At 48.6% G+C, this 10,443-nt stretch overlaps 1 pseudogene; it reads left to right on the top strand.

Moving 5' to 3' along the window:
* Nucleotides 1-332: 332 nt before the first annotated feature.
* LOC119332452 overlaps nucleotides 333-10,443 on the top strand; it is a 42,255-nt pseudogene continuing 32,144 nt past the window's right edge.

Genomic DNA, 10,443 nt, shown 5'->3' with positions numbered 1-10,443 from the left:
TGCTGAACCGGTACTAAAGGGGGGGGGCCTTTAGTGCCCACACTTTAGTGTCGGTTACTAAACCGGCACTAAAGGGCCTTACAAACCGGTGCTATTGCCCGGTTCTGCACTATTGTAATCACAGATCAAGCTAGGTTTGAGATCGTGCAGTTCCTCGCGATTGAAAGTGATCACGACGAGTGCCGTGGCCATCTTCCTTACTAAGTTTGGCAGATCTGAACGGCCTCGGTTGCGGTTGTTTACATAACATCCGTGATCGTGTGCTATGTGTTGCATATTTCATCATTGATAATGTTTGCACATGTGATGATACATATTATTGGTTGTAGGAAATGGCGGACGAGGAGTTAACTGATATCATGGTAGACATGGAGTTTGGAGAACTGACAAAAGACCGGATAGAAGATTGGTCAGATGATGAAAATTCAGATCGTGAAGATCGGTCAGAGAATGGGAACGAATGGGACGATCTTAATGTGAGTGGCATTGTCATTTTGTAATCTTTTGGTGGCATCCGACAATATTAAATCTTTGTGTTGAAAATTTATAGATCGATGAGCTTGATGATGATCAGGATAACAACTCGGAGCTCTCGAATGAAGATTACATTAGTCAGGTACGTAAGTGAAAATTTTTGTTGGCATGCAAATTGAATTTGTTCTGGAATATTATATGATAAGTATTTTTGTATTTGTGTTGTATTTTTCAGTTCATTTCCGAATGTCATAATGCGTACGACTATTATGGTGAATCTGACGCGGAGACAGGCCTTAACGACGAATCATTAGATGCACCTGATTCCGGGGAGTCCCAGTCGTCGGTCATCATGAGTGAGGTATGTGTGTAATCAATGTTCTATGGAAGTAAGTAATGTTAAACCATAGAAAACTATTTTCATGGTTGTGGTTTGATTGTGTAGGTGACACAAGATGATGGGGCAAAGAATGTCCAAGATACTGCCAGTGCAGATGATAATAGGGATATGTTCATGCAGATAATAGAAATGACCTTTACGTCTCACGATGCTTCTTATGATTTCTACAACAGCTATGCTAGAGATAATGGTTTCAGCATTAGAAATAATAAGTTCAGGTATAGCAAAACGGAGTCACGTCATACGCGTTATAGGCGGTTTGTTTGTTTCAAACAAGGGAAACGTGACAGCAAGTTGCTAACCGAGGAAGGACACAGCCGTAGGCTCAGAGCCGAGACATGCTGCTTTTGGAAGCGCACCTGACCGTCAAGCTTGACCAAAAGCGTGGGGTTTGGTATGTTGAAAGTTTTGAGGACAAGCATAGCCATATGTTGGCAGGACCGGACGAGGTACCTTTTCTTTGGTCCCACAGAAAAATCAAAGAGTACCAGAAGCATGAGATAATGTCCATGGGAGCTACAGGGATTAGAATTCACGACATGATGGATTGCTTCATCAGCAAACATGTATGGTACGGCGGTGTTGGTTTTACCAGGCGTGAAATATACAACCTTTGCGCCAAGGAGAAGAGGAAGCTGCTTTCAAAAGGTGATGCTACCACAGCCATAGGCATCACGGCCAGTAGGAAATAGAGGGATCCTAGCTTATTTTTCGAGTACAAGCTAGATAAGGAAGGACATTTGAATAGGATGTTCTGGTGCAACTCCCAGTCTCGTCATGACTATGAGGACTTCAGCGACGTGCTTGTATTTGACAGCACGTACAAGATGAACCGCTATGGTATGCCATTCATACCTTTTGTTGGTCTTAACAATCACTGGAAGACCATTGTTTTTGGTTGTACCATAGTTTCGGACGAGACCGAGGAGACATACGTGTGGCTTCTGCAGACTTTTTTGAGGTCCATGTGTCAAAAGATGCCTAAGAGTGTTATCACAGATGCCAACGCTGCGATGATCAAGGCAATTCGCAAAGTCTTGCCAGACGTGTGGCACCGTATATGTACGTGGCACATAGAGAAAAATATGAAGATTCACCTCAGTCACAAGTCCTTGGAGGAGTTCCGAACTCTTCTGTACTACAACACGTCCACGACCACGTTTGAGGAGAGATGGCACGCATTTTCCAAAAGATGGCAGTCGAAAAAGAACTGTAACATGGTTGAGACGGATGTATAAGAAGAGGAGACTGTGGGCCGCGGCTTATCTGACAGAGGGGTTTTGTCTTGGCATGAAAAGCAATGAGTGGAGTGAAAGCCTGAACTCATGCCTTCACCTCCACCTAGACGGTGAAATGACCCTGGTGGATATGATTTTGCACTATGAGAACTGAAGGAAATATGCTCTAGAGACAATAATAAAGTTATTATTTATTTCCTTATATCATGGTAAATGTTTATTATTCATGCTAGAATTGTATTAACCGGAAACATAATACATGTGTGAATACATAGACAGATAGTATGTCACTAGTATACCTCTACTTGACTAGCTCCTTGAATCAAAGATGGTTAAGTTTCCTAGCCATAGACATGAGTTGTCATTTGATTAACGGGGTCACATCACTAGAGAATGATGTGATTGACTTGACCCATTCCGTTAGCATAGCACTTGATCGTTTAGTTTGTTGCTATTGCTTTCTTCATGACTTATACATGTTCCTATGACTATGAGATTATGCAACTTCCGTTTACCGGAGGAACACTTTGTGTGCTACCAAACGTCACAAGTAACTGGGTGATTATAAAGGTGCTCTACAGGTGTCTCCGAAGGTACTTGTTGGATTGGCGTATTTCAAGATTAGGATTTGTCACTCTGATTGTCGGAGAGGTATCTTTGGGCCCACTCGGTAATGCACATCACTATAAGCCTTGCAAGCATTGCAACTAATGAGTTAGTTGCGGGATGATGTGTTACAGAACAAGTAAAGAGACTTGCCGGGAACAAGATTAAACTAGGTATTGAGATACCGACGGTCGAATCTCGGGCAAGTAACATACCGATGACAAAGGGAACAACGTATGTTGTTATGCGGTTTGACCGATAAAGATCTTCGTAGAATATGTAGAAGACAATATGAGCATCCAGGTTCCGCTATTGGTTATTAACCGGAGACGTGTCTCGGTCATGTCTATGTAGTTCTCAAACCCGTAGGGTCCGCACGCTTAAAGTTCGATGACGATTGTATTATGAGTTTATGTGATTTGATGTACCGAAGGTAGTTCGGAGTCCCGGATGAGATCGGGGACATGACGAGGAGTCTCGAAATGGTCGAGATGTAAAGATCAATATATTCGGACATCGGAAAGGTTCCGAGTGATTCGGGTATTTTCGGGGGTACCGGGGAGTTACGGGAATACGAGGAAGAAGTAATGGGCCTCATGGGCCAAGTGGTGGAAGAGAGGAGGCAGGGTGATGAATCTATGTACCTAGGGTAGGGTCATGGACCTGTCCAAACTGACCTACCCAAGGACATCTCCAGAAGAAATCACCTTTCAATTGACTTGGAGGTGTTCCACTCGACGGACTCGAAGATACTCGACCAAGAAGAAATCACTCGACCAAGAAGCAACCACTCGACGGTCAGGAGAACTAAGGGCACTCTTCATGCTAACTGTCGGTTATTAAGTAGCTTTTATGGTCATCATAGCACTTTATTAGGGGCGTTACCAGTAACGCCCGACATTAATGTATTTAAACCCTTTGTAACTGAGGGCGGGAGGGGTCTGGCGAACTCTATATAAGCCACCCCCTCCTCAGGGACAAGGGTTCGCACCCCTGTAATTCATACACGCATAATCCAGTCGACCGCCTCCGGGCTCCGAGACGTAGGGCTATTACTTCCTCCGAGAAGGGCCTGAACTCGTAAACCTTGCGTGCTTACAACTTCTCCATAGCTAAGATCTCGCCTCTCCATACTTACCCCCCTACACTACTGTCAGACTTAGAACCACGACAGTTGGCGCTCACATTCATCGCCGACGACTCCGCTTGGCTTCAGGAGGCTCCGCTCGACGTGGACGCACTCCTTGTCCGCGGGGCAACACACTTTAGCGCGTGCGTCTGCGGCGTTCTCCTGCGGCAACCGTCGACCCCCTACCGGTCGGCTCCTGTGTTGTCCTCCCTCCCTGTTTCCCGTCGGCGCAAGCGCTCCGGTCGGTCGAGACTTCAGCGGTGGGTGAGGCACGCGGTGGCACGCCAGTCGGCCACCCCTCAAGTCGCGGCGATCGAGCCCGACGAATCCCTCTACGGCCTGTTCGACCTATCGACTGTCTCCGCAGAGACCGCATCCGAGTGCGACAGCAGTGATCCGGCGGCTGGAGGTTCTGATGGTTGATGGACCGCCCAGTCCTCCCGGTTTTCCCCGCACTGATGGAGGCGCAGGTGGAGGCGACCCGTCGCGTTCCCATGAGGAATATCTCCCCGAGCCTCTCACGTCGCTGCAGGGAGAATAACTTCGTCGCCGGAACATGGATGCACTGCACACTCCTATCATTGGAGAAACCCCGAGGCTCGTGCCTTGGAGGACGCGCGCCTGGCAAACTTGGCCGAGCGCACTCGACTGGAGAACCTCCAGCGAGCACTCGACGAGCGTGCGCGACAACGGGTTCCCGAATCCAGTTGACGTCAGCTCTTCCCGCCCCCGCATGTATATCGAACTCCGATTCAGAATTTAGCAGCTGCAGTCCGTATAGCAGAGTCGATTCAGCCTTCCCAGTCGGAGGCTGGCAGAGGCTTGCTGCAGATTAGAGCGTTACTCCGGGCAGCAGGACACCAGAATTCCGCTGTTTCTCAATCGCGGAACAGGATTCATAGCAGATCCGTTGCTACCAACACGGTCCAGTCGGCTCATAGCCCAAGATCGCCCCCGAGGCGTGAGGGACGTGGGGACCGACGTAATCAGTACGGGAACCGTGAGCAATTTGATCACCGATTCGATCGTGACGATCGACGTCGAGTGCCCACCCCTCCCCCGAGAAGCGGGTCGTATGCACCTTGACAGCAGGATGACAGGCACCCTCGTAGTGCTGGGCGAAGGATTCCAGTCGACTCCAGAGAACCAGGCTTTGATGCGAGATCCATTCTCGTTCAAGGTCTGGTCGACAGGAACAGAGCTCACCGAGAAGGACACGACAGAGACGCACCTACCAGCAGTAGAGCGCGTGTTTCGGGGCCAAAGTGCTTTAGCAGAGCCATCAGGGCCGCTGTGATCCCTCCCAACTTCAGGTTGGCGACTCGAGTCAGTGAGTTCAGGGTGAGTCCAAGCCCGATACTTGGCTTGAAGACTACCGAGTGGCCGTCCAGATTGGTGGCGGCAATGATGAAGTGGCCATGAAGCATCTGCCCCTCATGTTGGAAGGCTCGGCTAGAGCATGGCTAAACTAGTTAGCACTCAGCAGCATTTACACTTGGGAAGATCTTGCCCGAGTGTTTGTCACCACATTTGAAGGAACATGCAAGCGACCGGCAGGGCTGACGGAACTGCGGTCTTGCGTGCAGAAGCTGAATGAAACTTTGAGGGATTACATCCAGAGATGGATCACGTTACATCACACGGTGGAGAATGTGCCTGACCACCAAGCAGTCTGTGCCTTCAAAGAAGGCGTCAAGTACAGAGAACTGAATTTGAAATTCGGTCGAACCGGAGATATGTCTCTGAATCGGATGATGGAGATTGCCACCAAGTATGCTAATGGTGAGGATGAGGATCAACTCAGGAGTGGCAAGCTCAAGTCAGTCGCTCAAGAAGCCGGAGGAAATTCCAACCGGAAACAAAAGCGGAAAGCCGAGCCAGCTGCTCCTGGGGAAGCCTTGGCTGTGACTCAAGGAAAGTTTAAGGGGAAACCCAAAGGACCTTGGAACCCCAAGAAAGTTAAAGACCAGGACGGAAATGATGTGTTGAATTTGCCGTGCCTCGTCCACACCAAGAAAGATGAAGAGGGTAATTTTATTTACCCAAAACATACCACTCGACAGTGTTGACTCTTGATCCAGTAGTTCCAGGGCAAGCAGCCCAAAGATAAGGAAAAGGAGTCGGACAAAGTTGAGGACAAGGAAGATAGTGACGACGGATACCCTCAGGTCAATTCCACTCTGATGATTTTTGCTGATGTCGAAAGCAAAAGTCGACTGAAAGTTATCAACCGAGAGGTGAATATGGTTGCTCCGGCGACACCCAATTATCTGAAATGGTCTCAGACTGCCATCACATTCGACCAGTCCGATCATCCAACGCACATTGCCACCCCTGGGAGGCAAGCTTTGGTGGTCGACCCAGTTGTTGAAGGCACTCGACTGACCAAAGTCTTGATGGATGGTGGCAGTGGTTTGAACATATTGTATGCTGAGACGTTGAAATGGATGGGCATTCCGATGTCCAGACTCAGTGCCAGCAACATGAGTTTCCATGGAGTCATTCCTGGGTAGAAGACTGAATCACTCGGCCAGATTGCTCTTGATGTGGTTTTCGGTGATTCCAAGAATTACCGCAAAGAAAAGTTGACATTTGAAGTTGTGGACTTCCAAAGTGCCTACCACGCTATTTTGGGCAGGCCGGCTTATGCACGCTTCATGGCCCGACCATGCTATGTGTATCTCAAATTAAAGATACCTGGCCCCAAAGGTGTGATCACTATTACGGGCAATCGGAAGAAAGCGGAAGAATGTTTTCAGAAAGGTTCGAAGATCGATGATGCTCAGATGGCAGTGGTGGAGTTGCAGGAATACCAGAAGACTGCGGACCCGAGTGATTTGTTGCGAGCCAAGAAGCCCACTACAGAATCAGCTTTTCAGTCGACTGGCGATACGAAGACAGCTCACATCCACCCGACCGACCCCAGCGCCGCTCTAACTCATATCTCGACAACACTCTACTCCAAATAGGAAGAAGCGCTCATCCAGTTCATCTGTGAGAACTAGGACATTTTCACATGGAAGCCTTCTGACATGCTGGGTGTTCCCAGGGAGCTGGCTGAGCACCGCCTAAGAGTCGACTCAAAAGTAAAACCTGTCAAGGAACATCTCCGACGGTCCGCCGTCCAGAAGAGAAAGGCCATTGGCGAGGAGGTGGCTTGGCTCTTAGCAGCGGAGTTCATCCGGGAAATCTACCACTCTGAGTGGCTCGCTAACGTTGTGGTCCCTAAGAAGGACAAGTCACTTCGCATGTGCATTGACTTTAAACATATCAATCGGGCCTGCCCAAAAGATCATTTTCCTCTCCCCCTCATCGATCAGATAGTCGACTCGACTGCGGGATGTGAGCGACTATCTTTTTTAGACGCCTATTCTGGGTACCATCAGATCCGTCTGTATGGACCTGACAAGATCAAAACAGCCTTCATCACTCCATTCGGGTGCTTCTGTTATGTTACCATGCCGTTCGGCCTCAAGAATGCCGGAGCCACATTCATGAGGGTGATTCAGAAGTGTTTGCTCACTCAAATCAGTCGGAATGTGGAGGCGTACATGGATGATATTGTGGTCAAGTCACGGAAGGGTTCCGACCTGCTGACTGACCTTGCTGAAACCTTTGCCAACATCAGGAGGTATGATATCAAGCTCAAACCATAAAAGTGCACATTCGGAGTTCCCGGCGGAAAATTACTCGGTTTTCTCGTTTCCGAACGGGGAATCGATGCCAATCCAGAAAAAGTCGGTACTATACTCCGAATGAAAAGTCCTGTGCGAGTGCACGACGTCCGGAAGCTTACTGGTTGCTTGGCCGCTTTAAGTCGATTCATATCTCGTCTCGGTGAAAAGGCATTGCCTCTTTACCGATTGATGAAGAAGTCCGACAAGTTCGAGTGGACTCCTGAAGCTGATGCAGCGTTTGCAGAGCTCAAAGCTCTGCTCTCCACCCAGCCGGTGCTTGCTGCCCCAATCAGCAAGGAGCCTTTGCTACTTTACATTGCAGCCACAGGACAAGTCGTCAGTATGGTACTTACGGTCGAGCGGGAAGAAGAAGGAAAAACCTTCAAAGTTCAGCGCCCAGTATATTATATTTCTGAAGTTTTGACCCCATCGAAGCAAAGATATCCTCATTATCAGAAGCTTGTATATGGGATTTATATGACCACAAAGAAAGTTGCTCACTACTTCTCTGATCATTCCATTACAGTCGTCGTCGACGCTCCATTATCAGAGATCCTGCATAACAGAGATGCAACTGGTCGAGTGGCAAAATGGGCGATTGAACTCCTTCCTCTAGATATCAAGTTTGAGGCAAAGAAAGCTATCAAGTCCCAGGCAATCGCAGATTTCGTCACCGAGTGGATTGAACAGCAACTGCCGACTCAGGTTCACTCGGAGCATTGGACCATGTTCTTTGACGGTTCCAAGATGCTGAATGGTTCCGGTGCCAGAGTGGTGTTGGTCTCCCCCATAGGAGATAAACTCAGATATGTTCTTCAAATCCACTTTGATTCCTCCAATAACGAGGCAGAATACGAAGCACTTTTATATGGGTTGCGCATGGCCATTTCACTCGGCGTCCGTCACCTCATGGTCTATGGCGACTCAGATTTGGTGCTTAATCAGGTGATGAAGGAATGGGACGTCAGAAGTCCAACCATGACTGGTTATTGCAATGCAGTGAGAAAGCTGGAGAAGAAATTCGAGGGGTTAGAGCTTCATCACATACCCCGACTGAAAAATCAAGCAGCTGATGATCTGGCAAAAATAGGTTCCAAAAGAGAAGCCATTCCCAGCAATGTGTTTTTTGAACACATCCACACACCATCAGTTCAGGAGGATCCCTTCACTGAAGAGGCCCCGCAGCCAAAAAGTACCACGGATCCGACTGAAGTTGAAGTTCCAGCTGTGGTCGACCTGATCATGGAAGTCTTAGTCATCACTCCCGACTGGACAGTACCGTACATCTCGTACATCTTAAGGAAAGAACTCCCAGAGGACGAAGAAGAGGCTCGATAGATCATCCGTCGATCCAAGGCCTTTACAGTCATTAAAGGACAGTTGTATAGGGAAAGCGCGACTGGAGTTAGTCAGAAGTGTATAACACCAGAAGAAGGTCTGATGATCCTTGACGATATCCACTTGGGGACCTGTGGTCATCATGCGTCCTCTCGGACCATTGTGGCTAAAGCATACCGAGCGGGATTCTACTGGCCAAGGGCCAATGAAATGGCAAAGGAGATAGTTGACAAATGTGAAGGATGTCAGTATTACTCCAATATGTCGCACAAGCCCGCGTCAGCCCTGAAAACCATTCCACTCGTCTGGCCCTTCGCTGTTTGGGGGCTGGACATGGTTGGACCACTGAGAACGGGCAGGAGCGGCTTCACTCATGTACTGGTAGCAGTCGACAAGTTCACCAAATGGATTGAAGACAAGCCTATCAAGAATCTTGATGCTTGCACTGCTATCAGTTTCATCAGAGAGTTGATATTCAGATATGGAGTTCCGCACAGCATCATCACTGACAATGGGTCAAACTTCGATTCCAACAAATTCAGGGCCTTTTGCGCCTCTCAGGGCACTCGGATCGACTATGCTTCGGTCGCTCACCCCCAGTCGAATGGGCAAGCAGAAAGGGCAAACGGCCTAATTCTCAAAGGACTGAAACCCCGATTGATGCGTGATCTCAAGCACGCGGCAGGTGCATGGGTCGACGAGCTTCCGTCAGTCCTTTGGGAATTGAGGACAACCCCGAACCGATCGACCGGAAGAACCCCATTCTTTCTGGTCTATGGAACCGAGGCAGTCTTGCTGAGTGACCTTCTTCACAATGCTCCCCGAGTCGAGCTCTACTCTGAAGATGAAGCAGAACAAGCCCGGCAGGACGCAGTCGACCTCCTGGAAGAAGAAAGAGAAATGGCCATGATTCGATTGACCATGTATCAGCAAGACTTGCATCGATTCCATGCCAGAAACGTGAAGAGTCGTGCCTTCCAAGAAGGAGACTTAGTCCGCCGAGTGGATCAGCAGAAACCACACAAACTCGCTCCTACATGGGAAGGCCCCTTCATAGTCACCAGAGTCCTCCACAATGGAGCATACCACCTCTACAATGTCGATCGCCAGATTGATGAGCTGCGAGCCTGGAATGCGGAGCTACTCCACCCCTTTTATACTTGAAGTCTCACTCGGATGAGATGTAATAAGGAAAAACTCATGTAGTTCATTTATCAAAGACAAGAGTGTTATAGTTTTCCCAGTGATTGTTATTGTTTTTTGTTTGCGAAAGAAATCCCCCAGTGGGTGGCTTAGCTGCGAATCCGCTTCGCCTAAGTTTGTAAAAATCCTACCGAGTGGAGAGCAGTCCTCCCACTCGGGGGCTTAGCTGCAATCCAGTACTCGCCTAAGTTCTCTCACTTGAGGACTTAGCTGCAGTCAGGCACTCGCCTAAGTTTGAAAAAATCCTGCTGAGTGGAGAGCAGTCCTCCCACTCGGGGGCTTAGCTGCAGTCCAGTACTCGCCTAAGTTCTCTCACTTGAGGACTCAGCTACAATCAGGCACTCGCCTAAATTTGAAAAAATCCTGCCGAGTGGAGAG

Source organism: Triticum dicoccoides, chromosome 7A (genome assembly GCF_002162155.2).
Source record: "Triticum dicoccoides isolate Atlit2015 ecotype Zavitan chromosome 7A, WEW_v2.0, whole genome shotgun sequence".
Taxonomy (NCBI): domain Eukaryota; kingdom Viridiplantae; phylum Streptophyta; class Magnoliopsida; order Poales; family Poaceae; genus Triticum; species Triticum dicoccoides.
This window is presented reverse-complemented; position numbering and strand designations above follow the sequence as displayed.